Genomic DNA, 19,750 nt, shown 5'->3' on the forward strand with positions numbered 1-19,750 from the left:
CTGGATAGTTTCTGAAGAGGTTGGGTCGGATGAAAAGTATGTCAGCTGATCAATAGTCACGATCTTACCGTTATGTGGAAACTTAATGACTCTGAAGACCGATGAAACGACCGCTGTCATAGCATATGACCAACTTCGACCCAAAAGAAGGTTGTAGTCTAGAGGGGCATCAACCACTTCCACATCCAGACTAACGGTTTTACCTTCGACCCCTATAGGCAATTCTTGTAGAATACCAAACGGACGGAACCCACGGCCATCAAAGGCCTTAAGGATGGTGGGGGATTGGTTCAACGAAGGAGAACCAAGCGATCTCCAACATTGAATCGACATAATACACGTAGAAGCTCCCTCATCAATCACAGTCCGATGAATAGGCCTGTTTTTGACTATCACTGGAATTTGGAAAGCCATTTGATGGGGGAGACGCGGTGTACTACTTTCTAGATCAAAGATCATTAGGTTCGGGTCCTGAACATCGACAGCTCCAATAGCCGACAAAAGCAATTTTCGTTGCGCTGGACATGATTGCAGCACTTCGAGTGCCGACATTGCTGAAGGTGAAACAGCTAAGTCTTCAACAATGTTGTAATTCTGGGCTGCTCTCGCATGTGGATTGAAAGCAGACCTTCGAAGTACACCCTTGGCGGGCGGCTTAATCACTAAGTCTGGGTTAGGTTTTTCGATCTGTAGTGGATCGGAACCAGGAGCTGAGGTTGATGGGTTAGAGTGAGAAGATTCTGCTTCCTTACCATCAACAGGAGCCTTACTACCATAATCTTGCGATCGAGTCGCAATCCTGACATGAGACATCATCAAAATGGGTTCTTCACTGGCATTCGAAGAAGAACCTATCATCTTATTCTCCTGCTCTGGAAATGGATTTTTTAACACAGCAGGAGTGGGAGAACCTTTGACTATTTTCACTACCTCGGCCCGATGAGGGCAGTCTCTCGTAAAATGATCTTCTTCACAAATAAGACAAGGATATCGAGGTTTGCGCTTTTCGTCATTGGTTTCCGACTTTTCCGTTTTCTCCTTTGGAGCCTTGTCTGCTTTAGCCTTCTTCTTTCCTTTCTTCTTTCCACCGTTTTTGGATTTGGCCGTAGATGACTCTACAGCGTGAATGTCGGCGGTAAGTTCAGGAGGAGAAGACTCTCCTGTCGGAGAATCAGGCAAAGTGATAATTGGAGTATTGGAGGTCTTGGAAGACTTCTTCTTACTCTTCGTAGTCACGATACCGATCATACCATCAGCGGCATGAGATCCCGAAGGAGCAGCAGCGATTTGGTTTGACTTTGGAAGATCCGGAATTTTCTCGTGTAACGTACCCGACTGAGTGTAAACTAAGTCAAGGTATTGTGCCTGAGCAATGACTTGCTCCTCAGTAACTACTCCGGCCTTAGCTACATCTTCAGTAATTCTTGGTAATAATGATTTGACAAACCATTCAGCTAAGATTTGGTCCGGGATAAAAACTTTCACTAATCTCCTTCGACGTCTCCACTCATGGATGTGATCAGAAATGTACGTGGATGTCGATTGTTTTAGCGAAGTTAATAATTCTGTACCATTATCGTATCTGACTGGTAACTGAAAATGAGTTAAGAACGAGGTAGCTAACTGGCTAAAGTTGTAAAAAGAGGCCCGTGGTAACTCAATGTACCACTTGGCTGCGAGACCAATGAGTGTACGCTGGAAAAGACGTAAGCGGATGGAATCATCTGAGATGGAATTTGATGCACACCAGAGGTGGTAAGTCATCACGTGATTAGACGGATCCTCTCCAGACTTACCTTCGAACTTGGGTATATCGCTGGGCAACTTATTTGGCATTGGCGGCCAGAACGGAAGATATTGAATTGGATCGTTCGTTAGGCGCGTCAAGTCGGGTAAATCTAAAGTTGCAATAAACGGTAACTGCCGGTTAGGATCTCTAAAACTCTGAGTCACAATACCAGCCCCAGGAGGAGGATATCCAGGATAACTAGGAACAGGAGTCGCATTTGGGATATTATATCCTCCTGGAAAACCAGGATTAACCGGACCGTACTGGGGTTGCTGAGGTGGTTGATAAGTGTACCCAGGATACGGTTGATACTGGTAAACCGGTTGTTGGGCAGCTTGCCCAGGTTGATACTGTCCCTGGTACGGAGGTTGAACAAATTGAGGTTGAGTAGTAACAACCGTACTTGTACCAGGTTGGCCTGCAGGCATCTGGACTGTGGTTTGAACCGTGGGTCCAGACAACGGTACAGATGTCTGAGGAGTGGTTACAGGGACAGTAGAAACCGGAGCTGCCGATACTCCAGAAGTAAGCATGGTAGATGAAGCGGTAGTTGCTGCAGCCGTGTGAGGTGGAGTACCAGGTGCAATTGGCGGCTGAGTAACTACGGAAGTTACAGGGGTCTGAACACTTGACTGGACAGGTTGCGGTTGCTGGGGTGGACCAGGAACTGCAGGTTGTCCTGCTTGAGGTACCGACTGTATACTTGGTTGCGACATCTGTTGACCCTGTGACGGATCCCATGTTAACATTCCAGGGTATTGACTCGTAACAGGTTGAGGATACTGAGATCCATAGCCGTATTGAGGATAGGGTTGATAACTGTAAGGTGCAGTCCCATATGATTGCCCTTGAGGTGGTTGATAACCTTGACCAGGGTATTGACCCGTAGGTTGATAACCTTGAGGTAAATACGAATACTGGGGTTGACCTTGACCTTGAGGTTGGTATCCTTGAGGTTGATACCCTTGGGGTTGATACCCTTGGGGTTGCCATCCTTGAGGTTGCCATCCTTGAGGTTGATACTGATACTGAGGTTGACTTTGGGGTACATATTGAGGCTGGGGTTGATACCCTTGGGGTTGATACCCTTGAGGTTGCCCCCCAGTCACGAATGAAGTACCTTGAGGTTGCCCCCCAGGCATTAACGAAGGTTGCCCCCCAGGCGGTAATTGGCCACCTTGAGGTTGGTTAATGGGAGTTGAACCTGACATCATATAAACTTCACCTATACTCAATGGTACATTACCACTGTTTCCAACTAATAACCCATGATCAATGGGTTGAGGAGATGCTCCCGCAAAGGTACCAGAAAGTGATTGATACCCAGTAGGAACAGAAGGACCGCCATGTAAAAATGATTCAGGACTTTGTGAAAACACAGATGACTGACCAGACATATTTACAGGAGAATGAATTCCTCTAGGTGGAACCGGAGTACGAGGTGTAGAAAAACCTACTGAGTTGTCTAAAAAATTGGTTAATGCAAGGTACCAAGATTCACTTCTAGGAGGACTGTAAAAGATGGATTCACGCTCCCTTAGATCAAGGGTAATTAGATCTTCAGAATCAGAAACGCCTATTTCTTCCTCTGGAACAAGTTCTTCTATAGCAATTAATCCAACAGGAAGATTTTCGGTGATAATTCTTTCTATTCTTGGTGAATCAGGAACACTAGGAGTTGGAGTAACAGGTTCTGAAATTTCAGGTTCTTCGCCTGTTTCACTGGCAGATGAAAAACTACCAGCAAGCTCGGAAACTGTAACAGCTTCGGGATTGTAACCTGTTTCTAAACTTTGGTAATCTGGATGGACTACCAAGGAAAATTCTCCTTCTTCAGGTGATCCTACTCTACTGCCACTAGGAGGAGTTACAAGGACCTTTAACCCTTCTAAATTACCTGGGTCGTCTCGAGGAGGGGATCCCCTAAGTCTACGGGATCTTCTCAACAATTCGGCCACAGAAACAACTTCAGGAGACTGGCCCGCAATTCGACGGGACCTTCTCGGTAATTCCGCCACAATTAAAGATTTTTAACTACAACACACGAAAACAAAGTAAAAAATTTCAAATCAAACCACCTAAAGTCTTCTAAAGAAGCAAACAAATTTGAAGCACACGCCTAAATAATCTAGAGCGTCAAACCACACACAAACAGTAGTCTTCCGGACCAAAAGCGCTAGTTGGTGATTAGGCCCAACCTCGCAGGATTCAGTACAGAAATAGTGGGTGGAACAGTTACCCCGGCAACCTGCTTAATGAATAGACTGGACCAAGTTCCTCCACTTTAACCGTCTCGAAGTGAAGCGAACCCCCCAGAAAATCCAAGTGAGTATAACCGACGTCTGCTCCAGGTACAGTGGGACCTTCCCTCCACCGTCACCTTGGGTAGAATCCTAGATATTATGGCCACTAAGGTTACCAATCACAACAATTACACCTGGGGGAACAGTCTAAACTCCGACAGCACGCAAGGGCAGAGTAGCAAGCTCCAATCCCCTTACCGGCTCCTTGACAACAATCCAAGGTTTACCGATAAGTGACCCCTGGCTCCTCGACAATGGTTAATCCGAGGTTTACCGTTTGTAATACGTACTGCCTGGCGTCGTTCCCAACGAGGGAGGAATGATCCCCTCACTGGTTCGGACACGAGCTCGTGTTTCTCCTTTAAGAGGAGCTTTCCCAGAATGTAACTGAAACAATTGGATTTGTTCTACTCAAGATAGACTATCTGTTTGGTTTTGTAGTCTTGGAGAGTTAAGTACTCACCTACTCCAAGACCCTAGCCTAAGCTATGTTGGTGCTTCAGAGCCCTAGAAAAATAAAGATTACTAGATTGATTTTAATTTAAGCGTTACTTTTAAGGTTGTTTCTTAAGTCAAAAGGTGATGGAAGTGAAACTAGTGGTGTGTTGACTCGACTCGAAACCACTACAAAATGCACCTAGAATGATTTATCCACTACTTTACTTTTTCGATGAATTGCTTAACTAAAAAGTTGAGAGAATGCAATCTTTATAAAAGCAACTTCTTAATTGAAGACAATCAAAGAAACAATTCGTTTTTCTTTTCCAAGCATAAAAACATAACTTCTCTTTACATGCACGAAAAAACTCTTTTCTTCTTTTGAAAACAAAAAGCTACTTGAAACAAGACTTTTTAAGAAGATGTTTTTGTATTTTTCTTTTAATAAAGCAAATAAATCTAATATAACCAAAAATCAATCTTAACAACTCTTAAAATCTATGAAAATGCACTCATAAGCAAACTAAAGGCAAATTTACTCTAAGCAATCTTAACGAGGCCAAAACTAACAATGATTATTTCTAAGGTGTTTTACTTGATCACAATCAAATCAAGGACTAGCTTATTGCAGAATCAAAAACTAGCCAAAACAAAACTCTAATCTTTTTGTTCTTTTTGTAAAATGGAAATCAATACTTTATAAACAAGTAATTCGAAATTTGACCCAAAACAACTCAAATGGCAAGTTGCTCACAAAAGGAGACTTTACGACAGGCCCGACTTCTAAGAAGGTTGACTAACCAGAGAGATCTAAGGCTGGACAACTTTCTACTATCAAAGTCACTACAAAGCCTTTCCAAAAATCAAACCCTAGGTCTAAACTTCGTTGAAAACCACTAAAACACTCAAAGCTCACAAAACAAGTTCAGGTGAAAATTCTTGACAGGGTACTAAAGGATCTGGGCAGAAAACACTAAGGAAAAACAAAATCTAAAAGCAATTTAAAGCAAAAATGGAATTTTCTTAAGTTTTACAGGAAGACGCAGGCAACCCGTTGTCACAGGTGCGGCCCCGCTCTGTGCAGACGGCAACAGCGCGTCCAAAGACGCACTGTGCAGTACTCAGAGACTGCGTCCTTCTGGGAAAATGAAGAAAAACCAAATCTAACTAAATCTAAAGCTAAGCCACCCAAATACTAATTCTCACAGTCAAAAACCAGAAAATAAAAATGATTTTCTCAAAGCAAAGTTCATATAAAGGAAAAGACTCTCTCATTAATGGATTCCCCAGTGGAGTCGCCAATTTGTCACACGGAATCTGTCAAGGGTGCGGACACGACTGACCTTCCTAGAAGTCTAAGACATTCTAATGACAAACAAGACAAAATGGAGTGATCTTTCTCTAAATACACCTTTTACAACATGAAAACTACAAGTGTTTAGGCTTACCTTATTCCAAAACGCTGTTGTTGAAGTCCGTTCTTGACGATCCGGATGAGCTCCTCCTTCAAGTCAATTCCTGCAACCACAAACAATCAAACAATTACCAAGCACTTGCATTTCATATAATAAAACATATATTCAACATGCAGACCAAGGAACACATGAAATAACTCATTAACACAAGCTATTGAGAAAAATAAACCAGTTTGTATTAATAACGAAACAAAGAAACTCTTACAACCTGGCCTTGGTGTTGTGCAAGTTCCTCCCAGGGTCCATCAAGGGTTTTCCTCTACTTTGACAAAGCTCACCCTCTCCCAAGTAGAATCAAGTGAAGACAATCTCTCCTCACAAAGGCTCTAATGGAAGACCTAAATCCTGCAGCATTTACCCAAAGAAAATGTATAGCTCCAACCTCCTCTCCTTCTGGCTCAATGCCTTTATTTATAGTGCTGTAAAGAGGTTATTCAGGTCCACTATCAATGGGATCATCCCCCTCTATGGGTGGGATAGCTCCCTTATTGATGGGATAAGTTCCCCCTTAATAGAGATACATGAACCAACTGGAGGCGCATCCATTTCATCAAACCGACCTCTAGAATGTTCTAGAAGTAACCACAAGTAACTTTTTCAAGATAAAACTCGCGCATTTTGCCTTTTACAGAGGGACGCACCTGTCCCTTAACATACAGAGCGTCCATGGACGCAGATTTTGTGAACATGGTCAGCGTCCCCGCAGGTAAGGCTAGAGAGAACCTGCGACCCCAGAGATAAACATAGTTTTTACAAGACTTTCTCTCTTCTTTGAGTTTGAGATGGATAACAGAGGCATAAGACTTGCCTAAGAGGGTAGCATGACTGTTGATTTGAGCCATACTAACTGTAAGTAGTCAAGGTGACATTTTTTAGTGTAACAGTCGCCAATTATAATATAATTTTAAGCCTTGTATTGAATACATCTTTGGTTAGAGCGAGAGGTATCAGTCTAGAAGTCTAGGTTTGGAGATATATGATTATGTCTCCATACCAAGGGTTAGACGAATCGATCAGAAACAATGACTCATTAGGAATAGAATCATTAAATGTGGACCTAGTGTCTGAATAGGGAAGGTCACATATCAGTTCGATAAAGACTAAGGATTTATTTGACTTGGACTTGATGAAATCCAAATTGAAATCTTGGAGAATAACAATCCATTTGGAGTAATTTCCCCCCAGAAATTGTTGTGACAAGATGTATGTCATTGGGTTGTAATCATAAACAACCATAGTCTTATGAAGCATAATGTAGTGATGAAACCTTTGGATAGCTTAGACAACTGCCAAAGTTAACTTTTTAATGTGAGTATATTTGGTTTTTATATTGTTTAAGTTCCAAGTCAAATATTTAATGGGATGGTTGTCCCCTATGTTATCCTCTTGGGACAATACCATAGAAATCGTAGTAATTGCAATAGTGAGATACAAGAAGTAATCACGCTGATAATCTAGGGGATACAACAATGATACCTATACCAGAACATCTTTTAAAGCATCAAATGCCTTTTGGGAAGTGTCATACCAATGTAAGGGAACCTCTTTCTTCAATAATTGAGTAAATCCTTTGGTTAATTCAACATAATTGGGAACACATCTCCTTCGAAATTTATCCTTCCATTGAAGGTGTTGTAACTGAACGAGAGAGGAGGGAGAAGGAAAATATAGGTTTTCCTAGACTTTAAGTGGATCAATATGAATTCCTTGCTTCGATAAAAGGAATCCAAGAAGTCAACTGGATTAAATCAAAAACACACATTTGTGTGGATTGAACCTAATATTATAATGTTGACAATGTCAAAATATGGCCCTAAGATTCATCAGATGATCTACATGATGTTTCGAGTGGGTAGGTAGGTCATCCAAATAAGGTTTTATAATGTGCTTAATGTCACAAAAGGCATAATTTTTGGGTTGTGTTATATTCTTTCCACATAGTTAACAGGGGGTTTGAGGTGTACCTGTAACCCCACTTTATGGGGTCCGGGGTAGCGCCCCAAAAAATTTTGGTTTTGGACCCTATGTTAGGTTGGGCAGACCCACCTATGGTTTTTTGCATGATTTTCGCACATGTTTTTGGATGCAATGGTTTTCGGTCCATGGTTTTGGACGCTATGGTTTTCGGTCCATGGTATTGGATGCTTCGGCATGTATAAATATGTATTGTAATATTGAAAGGAACATAATGAAAAATCAAGCTCGTAGTCTTGATTTTGGGATCCATGGGAAAATATTTGTGTATATGTGTTATGCTCTCACGTTGTTTATTTTATGTGTTTTAGAATTCGTATGTAGGTAATTTCTGTACGGGGTTAAAACCTACAATAATTCATTTCCATCTTAAAAGTTGCCCCAACATTTTTCAAACCACAATGGAGTTTCTAGTAGGAAAATATGCCCCATGGACACATAAATGTGATTTTATGTTGGTACAATGGGAGAATATTGATTTCATGTATAACAATATTTGGATCAATACATGGCATCTCCTCATATGACTAGTTTGTTAGGCCAGGAGGGTAACTCTAAATGAAATTTTTTCTTTTGTATTTATATAGAACATAGATATATACATGGGAAGGAAGACTATTGGGTTTCATCTCCCAATGCCTCTTTGTCTTCTAGTTCTCTTTATTTCTATATTTACAATATTTACATGGATTTACCTAATCCCAAATATTATATGTCAACATTCGTCCCCTTAACCTGAATGGATGTTGGTGAATCTAAGCATCATTCTAAACCTTTGGAACTTTTCACTTCCAAGTGCTTTGGTGTAGATGTCTTGAATTTGCTCATTTGTGGAACTATGTCATAGGTGAATTGTTTTTGCCTCAACATGATGTCAAATCAGATGATATTTTGTATTGATGTTCTTCATTTGGTCATGGGACTTCAGATTCTTGGCCAACTTTATTGTAGAAGTGTTTTCAATCAGAAGAGGAGTTTAAAGCACTTGGTTCTCCTGAAAATATTCTGGAAATTTCCTCAGCCACACAATTTTCTTCGTTTCTTCTGTTGTTACCACATAATCTACCTCTGTTATCGAATCTTTTGGAACTGATTATTTGCATGGCCTCGAGGAGGGAGCTCTTGATCCAAAACTCATAACATAACCTGAAGTAGACACCCCAGTTTCTTTATCTCCATCGAGCTCTGAATCAGAGTATCCAATCATGATGAAGTCACCCACCTATGTATACTTGAGTCCAAAGTCTTGAGTTCCCTTCAAGTACTTTAGAGCCTTTTTCACAATAGACAAATGATCCTCATAGGGGTTTTGCATAAACCTAGAGAGAATCCCAAGAATAAATGAAATGTCTGTTGTGGTAGTAATTAGGTAGTTGAGACTTTCTATGTGTTTTCTATACTTCATTGCATCCTCCGCTTCTTTTCCTTCAGTAGATGTGAGCTTTAAGTTTTGTTCCATTGGAGTAGTCAAAGGATTGTACTTAGCCATTCCAGACATGTTCAACATATCTATGATTTACTTCTTCTAAGTTAGGAATATAAAATTTGGATGTTCGATTACTTAAATACCAAGATAGTAGTGAACATAGCCCAAATTTGCCATTTCAAAATTTTTCCTCAATTCCTTCTTTATGGATGCAATGTAGCTTTCATTTTTCCCTATCATTAGAAGATCTTCTACATACACCACCAGATATACAATTGTTTTTCTAAATTTCTTGAAAACAATGTTGCATCATCAAGGTCATAATGTTTGAAATTGAGTTTTAGAAGACGCTCAATTAACTTCTCGTACCAAACTCGTAGTGTTTGCTTGAGGCTACACAAGGATTTTACAAGATTTAATACTTTATGTTCCTAACCCTTCAAAAAAAATCCTTCTGCTTGGGACATAAAAAAAAAAATTTCTCTTATATTTCCACTCAAGAAAGAAATTTTTACATCCATTTGATGGAATTTCCAACCATTCTCAATTTCCAAGGAAAAGAGTGTCCGGATGGTAGCTGATTTTTCTATGGGGGAGAAAGTCACCTCATAGTCGACCCCTTCCTTCTTTGCAAAACCTTTTTCCACAAGCCTGGATTTGTTCTTGTCATGTGAGCCAACTGCTTTATACTTCTTCTTGAAGACCCACTTGTAGCCTTACGGTTTGGTTCCAAATGGAGGATCAATCGGCTTTTAGGTGCCATTCTTGATCAAAGCATAATATTCTTTCTGCATCGCTTATTTTCATTCAGCACAAGAAGAAGATTATTTGAAGGAATTTGGTTCAAATTTTGTGTACTAATTTAGTTCAAAGTCATAAGAAACATCCACATCAACAGGTGAATCAGAATTGTCTACATCACCTCCATTTTATTTGGTTGAGCTTCTTGTTCCTGTCTTTCCAACCTCATTAGGATGAACACTTTCAAGTGTCTTTGTCAGCCTTTTTGGAGGACCTTTTTGATACGGCCCAAGATGTTTAGTTGACTGAGATAGGTTTGAATCAAGATTTATTCTTCCAATTCTATCAATCATTTCACTCAAAGTTTAATCAGTGGTTGAAACTTCGTGTACGGGAGAGAGTACTTTAGAAGACAATTCCACATATTGATCCAGTACAGGTATCCCCCTTCAAGATGTGGAATGTCATTATCAAACTCTTGAAAATACTTTTCATGTCTAAATCTATCCATGCCATCAAGCAACCACTCAAAAACATTATCAGTCTTGGAAGATTCAAGAAAAAACACATCTCTAGATATTATAAACTTGTTATTCACTTCATCATAGAGACAATATGCTTGGGAGGTATTTGAGTACCCCAAGAAGATACATTTGTGACTACTTGGACCGAGTTTGTTTCTCTGTTCCTTCGGTATCAAGGCATAATATGTGGACCCAAAAACCCTTAGATTCCTCACCAAAGGAATGTGGCCATACCATATTTCATAGGGAGTCTTTTTTTTATATAGCATTATATGGACAAATATTCTTTATATACACAACACATAGAATCGAATCAGCCCAAAAATTCCACTTTAACATTCTTGAAAAACATCATGGAGCGTACCATATTTAAGATTGTACTATACATTCTTTCGTCTATCCATTCTATTGGGGATTATAAGGTATGGTTGTTTGATTTTTGATCCCATGTTGGTGAAGATAGTTTTCAAATTCATTTGATGTATATTATTTTCCGTTATCAATACAAATAAATCCAATATGAGATTGTGCATCATTTTCAATGTATGCATAAAAGTTTTTGAATGTTTCAAAATCTTCAGATTTGTTCTTCAATAAATTAACCCAATACATTATGGTGTAGTCATCAATAAATGTCATCATATATTTATTACCATTTGCAGAAGGAACATGCATTGGGACACATAAATCAAAATGAATGAGTTGAAGTTTTTTATGTGCTCTAGAATGAGAATCATCAAAAGACTGTTTGTTGCGGTTTCCTAGAATACAAGCATCGCATTGCATAAATTTTCCTAGATACAATAGGTAAAATAGTGACACCTTTTTTCTTCAAAAAATAAAGGCTTTAATAGTTCAAGTGTCCAAATATGGCATGCCATAAAATACTTGATGGAAATTTTCCTTCATCATAATGAGAACTAAATGATTTTTTTTTTGCACTAGTAGAGGTTGATTGTAGCTTCAAAATTCTTTCTTCTTATATCTAAGTCATGACAGGTGAGTGATCTGATTCTTTTCTAACCTAAAATTTTCCATAAAATATGTGAATGGAGTGTCCTTATTGGTGGGTGTGGACCAAAGACAACAAATTTCTCCTCAACTTCAGGAGGTACAAAATATCATGTATAAGAAAGTTTGGAAGACCAAGAAGTTTGAGCCTAATGGTGCCATGCCCTGATGGCTTGAGTTTTGACTTATCTACAAAGTATACTGCTCCATTAACATTATCAATGGATTCTTCAAAGAAATCTCTCCTGATATTCATGTGGAAAGTTTCTCTTGAATCAAGAAACCAAACATATTTCCATGAAGAAAGTGAAGCATTAAGTAGGTATCCAGTTACTCCAATGTTGCAATGTGTCACAACATAATGAGTGGACTCGGGTGCTTTTCCTTTCCCTTTGTTCGATGTTTTACCTTTTCCTTCATTTATTTTCTACTAAATTTTTTCCTAAGGAATCTTACAAGTGGAAGCATCATGTCCATATCTATTGCATCGTATGAAATGAAGATCAAACCTTTCTCCTTGGAAATGTCTACCCCCCCATCTCTAAAAGTATTCCCTCCTCTTCCTCTTCAGTCACCGATTCCTCTAGAAGAATCTTGTGCGTGATTTTTCTCTTTTTGTAAAAGGCACACAACTTCTTCAGCAGACTGAGGAGATTCCCTCTTCCCAAAATACTTCTCCCTTTTAGCAAACTTATCTTCAAGGGAGTCAAAGGTAATCTCCTTAAGGTTTCTACTTGCTTGCAATGACTGAGGATAATGTGAATAGGTGGGATATAGTGCCTTGACATAAGCTATGAGAGGGATATCTATTTCAACACCAGTGGCTTTTATGTCATGCATAATCGATCTTAATTTTGATTCTAAGGCAAGAGGGTCATAATTTTTAATCATGAATTGAACACTGTCAAGCTCAGAGCATGAGTCATACAATTCCTTCAACTTCTTTAAGGATTCAAAGGCATTTGAAAATGGAGAAATATGATGACTCCCCTATTCATTTATTGACACTGTAATCAAGGCATATTCTTTGTTGTTCTTATTTCCCAAATGGAAAGTTTCTTATCTGATGTCGGATTTTTTGGTGCACTGTCTCCTTCTCCTTCACAAACTCATTTCCAAAACTCATTAAAAATAAAAGCGTGTTTTATCTTCCGATACCACTCATCATAGTTCTCTTTTCCAGAGAGAACTACAACCACAATGGAGATGAGAGAATGCATCATACAGTCTAATATGGCCTCAAAATTACAGTGGTTACAACAAAAGGTTGATGTATTTTCAATAAATCTCATTGGTTATGTCTTCAAAAATCATCAATTAAAATTCACTCTTTCAATATATACCATTCATACGTGTTATAGACATTTTTGTGCGTTACAGCATTAAGCATGAAATTTCCATAATCCAAGGGATCCAAAGTCCCTAAAAGAGTTGTTCCTGACCCTAAGGGAACAAGGTCAACCAATGACAGCTTCTCCCAGAAGTTCTCCACCAAAAACCACTCAGAACTAGTCAATTCAGGATCAATTCAGATGCTCTACTAGCTGCCTGCGTTGCAATGCACCCTAGTACACTAGCTAGGTGCGTTGCAACGCACCTAAATGCACTACCAGGGTGCACTGAACGAGAAATTCCAAATGGCAGTATCATTCCGCGAGGTGTACAGACACTGGAAGCTTCCAGAATCTTCCTCAATGACACTTGCCTCAATGAAATCGACCAGTGATGAGTAAGAGGCTCTCAGCCTCCAAGTGGAAGTAAGAACTGACAGAGAGAAGCCACAAGTCAAAACATAAGCTGACTCATCCTCTCTGCTTACATCTATATATGGATCCCTCATCCCAGAGATCCAGAGGCTGGAATTTTGTACTTTGCAGAGAATTGTTGTTGGTTTGAGATTGAGATTAGTACATTGGGTGATTTATGCTTTGTTGGAGGAGAGGAAGGGATTCCTTTGCTGGGAGGTAGATGCTGGATCGGGACTCACTTGGTTGTATCTCCTCTTGAACTTTCTTATTCTATCAATAAACTATTTGAGTTTCTCCTACATGCTGTATATCAATGATGTTTTGTTATATTTGCATGTTTAGCTTAATCTGATCCTGAGCTTTTTATGAATGCATATCTATATCTTCGTGTAGTTTCTCTCTCTTGTGATCTTGCAGGAATTCGGTGAAGCTGGGCCGGTAAGGGAGCAGGGAGCTGGGAGCCATTGAAGAGAGGAATGATTGGATCAACAAACTAGCGAAAGACACAGGTTAGTTACATCCTTTCTCCTTATTTACATTTCATAAAGAATAATATTCAAGTAGTTTTCCTTGTTTGTTGCTAAGGCACTATCACACCTTAGAGTGGGATAGGGGCATTCTGAATGGATACTTTTCCCAACAACAAATTGGCGACTCCACTGGGGATCGTATCTAGTTAGTTTATTTGTGTTTCTATTGTTGTTCATCTCATAAACTCAGGAGTGCCGAATCGAACTGCATTTTCCATTTACAAATGCAAAGTAGAGATCTGCCACTCTAGTCCACTCACTGGGCCTGTTTATGAACTGAACAATTTGATCCAAAAATGCTCCAACTGCCCTTTGTGATAGCTCTTAGTCCTCCTTTAAATCATCCTCCTAATTGTACCTTATTGATAGCTTTTATCTGGCCAAAAACCATAGATCAAACTGCAAACCATGACCCAGAACCCAGAGACAATTCTCGTTTCTGCTTCAGCGCAGGCTCTGTGAAGAGGTTTTGCATTTCAACGCAGGTCCCGAGAGAGCTACCTGCGCTGCAATTCAGTTTCTCTGTGCAAGGGGTGCGCTGATCAGCCTTTACCTTGTGCAGCTGTGGTTCTCTGCTTCTTTTTGCTCAGTTTTATCTCTGTTCTTGCAGCCTGTTATCAGTGTGTGTACCTATCTGAAAACCCCTTTTCTTTACCTTAATTTTTCCTCAGTTGTATAAAAGAAACTGTATTTGTTTTTTTGTATTTGTTACATCATTTGCAGTTTCCCGTTACAAAAGTAAACTAGTCATACTGTCGCCCTTAGATCTAGACCTGTCGTAAGTGTCGTTTTGATCTTAGGAGTGAGTTTGTTTGCTGTTCACAGTTGATTACGCTTTTGCTTTTGTCTTTTGGTTTGAATTTATGAATTTCTAGTGTCGAAACAAGTGTTTACTTCAAAATCATAAAGTGTCGTAATCGTCTTTTTGATTTCGAAAGAAGCTTGTTTGTGTTTTTCGCTTGAAATCGAATTCAAATTTGTACAACAGCTTTCTTTTTAGGCATCAATATTAAGAAAGTGAAAACAAATACATGCATATGTGCATTTGCATTTTGACAGTTTGCATGCTTTGATTTAGGAAAAGTGCATTTACAGTGTGCTCTATGCTCTTTGAGAAAAGATTGTGTCTTTCTTTTCCCCTTGTAGCTAGGATTTTCATTGTTGAAAAGAGATAAAAGCTTGCTTATCATCTTTAGACTGCATTTAGGAATTGTATCTACATCTCGTGGTGATCCAAAAAAGAAAACTTCTAAGAAAGATCAACCTAAAATAAATTGAATGAACTTTAAAACGCATTGGAACTTAATGCACAACATAGAGGTCTAGGCTAGAGACGTGTTCCGGCGTCGTAAAACCTGGTAACTGTTGCCTCACTGATGGTTGGGTGATTCTTCCTGAGAGACAACAAGTGCCAGTACGGATTGTGCTCCCACGTACCGTCGAGTATATATTGGGAGACCCCTATAGGCATAAAACCTTTATCCATAGGAAGCCGTGTCGGCCACCCTACTGATCGCAATGCACTGAACACAACATTCGGGAAGATTGACAGCCCGTACCTTAAAAAGTATTCTGCGGTTTTGCGAAAAGTTTGGCACACCCTCTACCTAGAAATCTAGAGCAGTCCCTTTCATTCCTTTTCAGACTCCTTAACAGAAAAGGTCCATCTGAGCACTTGTCACTTCAGGCTCATTAAAAATCGAAGGAGACTACAGTCATCTTTTTCCTTTTCTCGACTCTTTAAAATTGAAAAAGCAAGTTGTGCCTAAAGCGTCTAAAATTAATTTAATTTGGAAACATATTTCCCCTTTTGTATTTTAGTTGATCGAGTAATCCGCAATCATGGAAGAAAGTCAATTGAAACCCCGTCGTTCGCAGAGACTTACGAGTCAACCGTCTTTGTCTCCGAAATCGAAAACAATACGGACAAAGTGAACTCGTTTAACCGGTTCAAAATCTCCTATTAAAGTTAGAACAAGTGTTCCAACTACATCCGAGATTCCGGTTACTCCAAACATTTCTGGAAACCCTGCCTCTACAGAAGAAGTTCAACAGCCATAGAGGGACAGTGATACTGATCCTAGTCTGAGAGCAAACACTTGTGTTACTGAACCAGTTCCATCTGCAACCGGTTCGGAGAGTCTTGCTCCTCAAACATCTGTCGCTATCGATTCAACCCCTTCTTCGGCACCAGAAATATTTTACGGACCTGATGGTCTTCCCCTTCCACCTGGTTTGATTGCGATAGAGGAAATTGTAGAAGATCCGCAAGCAAGTAATCCAACACATTTTGGAGTCGAAGTCACTCTATTTCCTTCGACATCAGAAGTTAGTCTACCACCAGTGGAAGTTCCTGTAGAATCGCTAGGTAATCTTTTGGATAGACTCAAAATGTCTGAACAACCGTCAACATCTAGGACTGTGTCGACTGACACAGCGATAGCGGAACTCCCTGCCGTCACTCCGACAATGTTTGCTGGCATACCATCTGTCCCGACTAGCTCACAACAGCTAGAAGGAGTCCATCCAGGGGCTATTTCGACAGTATGGTCCGTTCCTGTTTCTTCCTCCGGAATAATATCCGGCAACTCTTATGTTGAAACTCGACAAATTGATCCATTTGGAGGTCAATTTGGGCAATCCAGTCCCAAGGGCAGACAATTCCTTTGAGTTCCAGATTACCACCGTATGGGGGGCAGTATGCCCTTTCATTAACCCCTCCGGGAGGATATCCATACGGGAGTTCACAACAGTATTCAAGTTATATTGGAGTTACGTCAAGTGGTTGGGTACCTATGCTACCCCAACAACCAAGGGTTGTGTATTCTATGCAACAATGTGCACCTATGTCGAACATCCCGACAACACCAGCTATTGTAACGGTGTCACAAGTTCAAACGCTGCCTGTTGTATGTCAACCTCAGATTTCTCAGATTGTAATGCAACAGCCCCTTGACCCTGTGACTCAACCACAATCGCTGACAGGTGGGGCGACATAGGTCCAAACGGGTACAATTACCCCACACCTTGGTCCAACGGTTAGTATAGCGCAACAGAACATGGCTTCACAACCGTGGCTGGTGCAATACCAGCAACCACAATTCCAACAAGTGTACCAAGGTTCTGAGTAGCAGATCTTTGCGAACAGTGGACAGCCGTACATTCAAAATGGTCAAAATCAACCACTTTACAATGGTCATGTCCACCAACCGTATCAGTCATACCAGCATCAACTACATTATGCTGGTATGCAAAGGCCAACTGCTCAGGCAATTCCATCATACCCTGGGTATGCTTAACCTAACCTGAATCAACAGTTACCATTCGTGGCAACCTTAGAGTTACCTGATTTACACCGGTTAACGAATGATCCAATTGCTTACGCCCCTTGGTGGCCAGCGATTCCACACAAACTTCCATCAGATATTCCTAAATTTAATGGAAATCCAGGTGAAGATCCATCGAATCACGTGATGACTTTTTATCTATGGTGTTCATCAAACACTCTAAACGATGATTTGATAAGGCTTCGCCTTTTTCAGAGGACGTTAACGGGTCCAGCGGCAAAATGGTATATTGAATTGCCTAGAGCTTCGTTCGACAACTTCAGTACCTTAGCCACGACTTTCTTAACCCATTTTCAATTACCGATAAGGTATGAAACGGGAACGGAAATCCTAACCAACTTCAAACAGACAACCGCCACTCACATATCTGATCATATACATGAGTGGCGACGTCATCGTAGGATGGTAAAAACGTACGTTCCCGATCAGCTATTAGCTGAATGGTTTATCAAGTCGTTACTTCCTGCCATAACGGAAGATGTGGCAAAGGGGGGAGTCGTAACGGAAGAGCAAGTTATCGCTCGTGCGCAATATCTAGACTTGGTCTATACTCAGTCTGGCACGCTCTACGACAAAAAACCTAGCGCCCCTAGACCGGAATTCTCAATTCCTCCTCCTCCTAAATCAAACAATGACTCTCACGCCGGCGATGGCGTGATTGGCACTACAAACGCGAAATCGACAAAGGCTACATCCAAGAAAGCCCGTAAGATTTCAGATCAAAATGCAAAAGACAAAATTCTTGCTTCGGAAGTAAATGCCATATCAGCAGATAAGGGCAAAGAAACCAAACAACCAGGAAGCAAGAAGAAACGAAAAAAAGGGAAGAAGAAGAAGGAGCCAAAAGCGACTGGGGGCAAACGAGTGTCGTCTGACGAGAATCCACACACAGCACCGACTAGGCCTAAATCGCCATGTGTCATCTGCAAGGGAGACCACTTTCACAGAGATTGTCCCTGCATCCCTCGGATACTAAGGGACTGGTCTCCCCGTCTGCACAATCCGGTGGCATCAACCTCTGATAGCCATGTTGAATGCACACCGTCAACTAGCGAAAGTGAAGTCCCAGGACAAAAAGCGAGAGCTAGATCTCCTTGTAAACTGTGCGAAGGCAATCATGCCATCCACTGTTGTCCCTTCTTAGACGAAGCTAAAAGTGTTTTGGATGATCGTCCGGTTTCACCGTTATGACTTCCTCCTGGATATAAAAAACTCTTGACGAGTCCTTCGTTAGTTGAAAATCCAGCTGGCCCGCTCAAGTGGTCAGCTGTAGCGCCGGTCATTGAAGATGAACCAGCTGAATCCATACCCGACGAAAGTCAAAAGGTCGAGGCGGTAGTTGACCCAGTCTTGCCTTCAGAGGTTTTATCTTCGAATGATACTGCCACTGAGGAGAATAAGGATGACACCATCCAAATTCTCTTCATCAACACAGACTCCGACGAACACGGGGGCAATCCACCCATTCCTTTATCGCAGGAAGGAAGTTCGTCAGAGCGATACCTGGCCGTCTACTCGGTCCCACCACCAAGCAACCTAGTTGTCTCCTTCGACTGGAATCAACTAGGCAGACCCCATTTTCCAGCAAGCATACCATTCAGAATTATCGTCCAAATATACAGAATGGTCATGGCTAGCACCATCATTGATGAGGGGGAATCTGTGAGTATCCTTTCCTCTATTGCTTGGAAAGCACTTGGTTCGCCATCGCTTTTACCTGAAATGAGAAATCTGACAGGCTTTGATAAAGGAACCAGTCGACCTTTAGGGATCCTCCCCAATGTGCCCATAACATTGAAAGGGAAGACCGTTCAAATGAACGTGATGGTCATTCAAGGACCGTTGGATTATAACCTACTCCTTGGACGAGACTATATATATTGCATGGGAGCCATCGTCTCCTCACTCTTTAGAGTAATGTGTTTTCCGCACGAAGGAAGAGTGGTCAAGCTCGTGGACCAGCTTTCATTTCCCGGATCACGCATCGCAAATAGTCATATACCATCCCTAAATGGTCTCTTCACGCAAGAAATGTCTCAACCTACGGTCCGTCCTCCCGATGAGCGCGAGTAATTCGGAGGGATATGACTGGAACCCAGGGGGCATGCGTCCTGGTCTGCTTCGGCAGGAAAACTTTGGGTATAGGGTAGGTTTCCGCGGGACAATATGACTAGTCTGTACCCCGTCCATCTTGGAAGAGGGGTTATTCTAGAATAAGATTCTCTTGTCAAAGTTATGTGTTTGGCGCTCGTTTTCACTCACCTTTGTCTATCTCGGTAGACATCGCCGAAGAAGTGTTTTGTTTGCTGTGCAAATAAGACAATCTTTGGTAACCTGAAAGAGTTAGGTCTTTCCTGGTAGAACAAATGTTTTATCTGCAAATTGAGGGGTAATCTTGAAATCGTACTTTATACTTGGGGGCATGCAAACCTTTTGGAGTGCAA

This window comes from Pinus tabuliformis, chromosome X, assembly GCF_031772625.1.
Source record: "Pinus tabuliformis cultivar Carrire ecotype Pingquan chromosome X, CPIR1, whole genome shotgun sequence".
NCBI lineage: Eukaryota > Viridiplantae > Streptophyta > Pinopsida > Pinales > Pinaceae > Pinus > Pinus tabuliformis.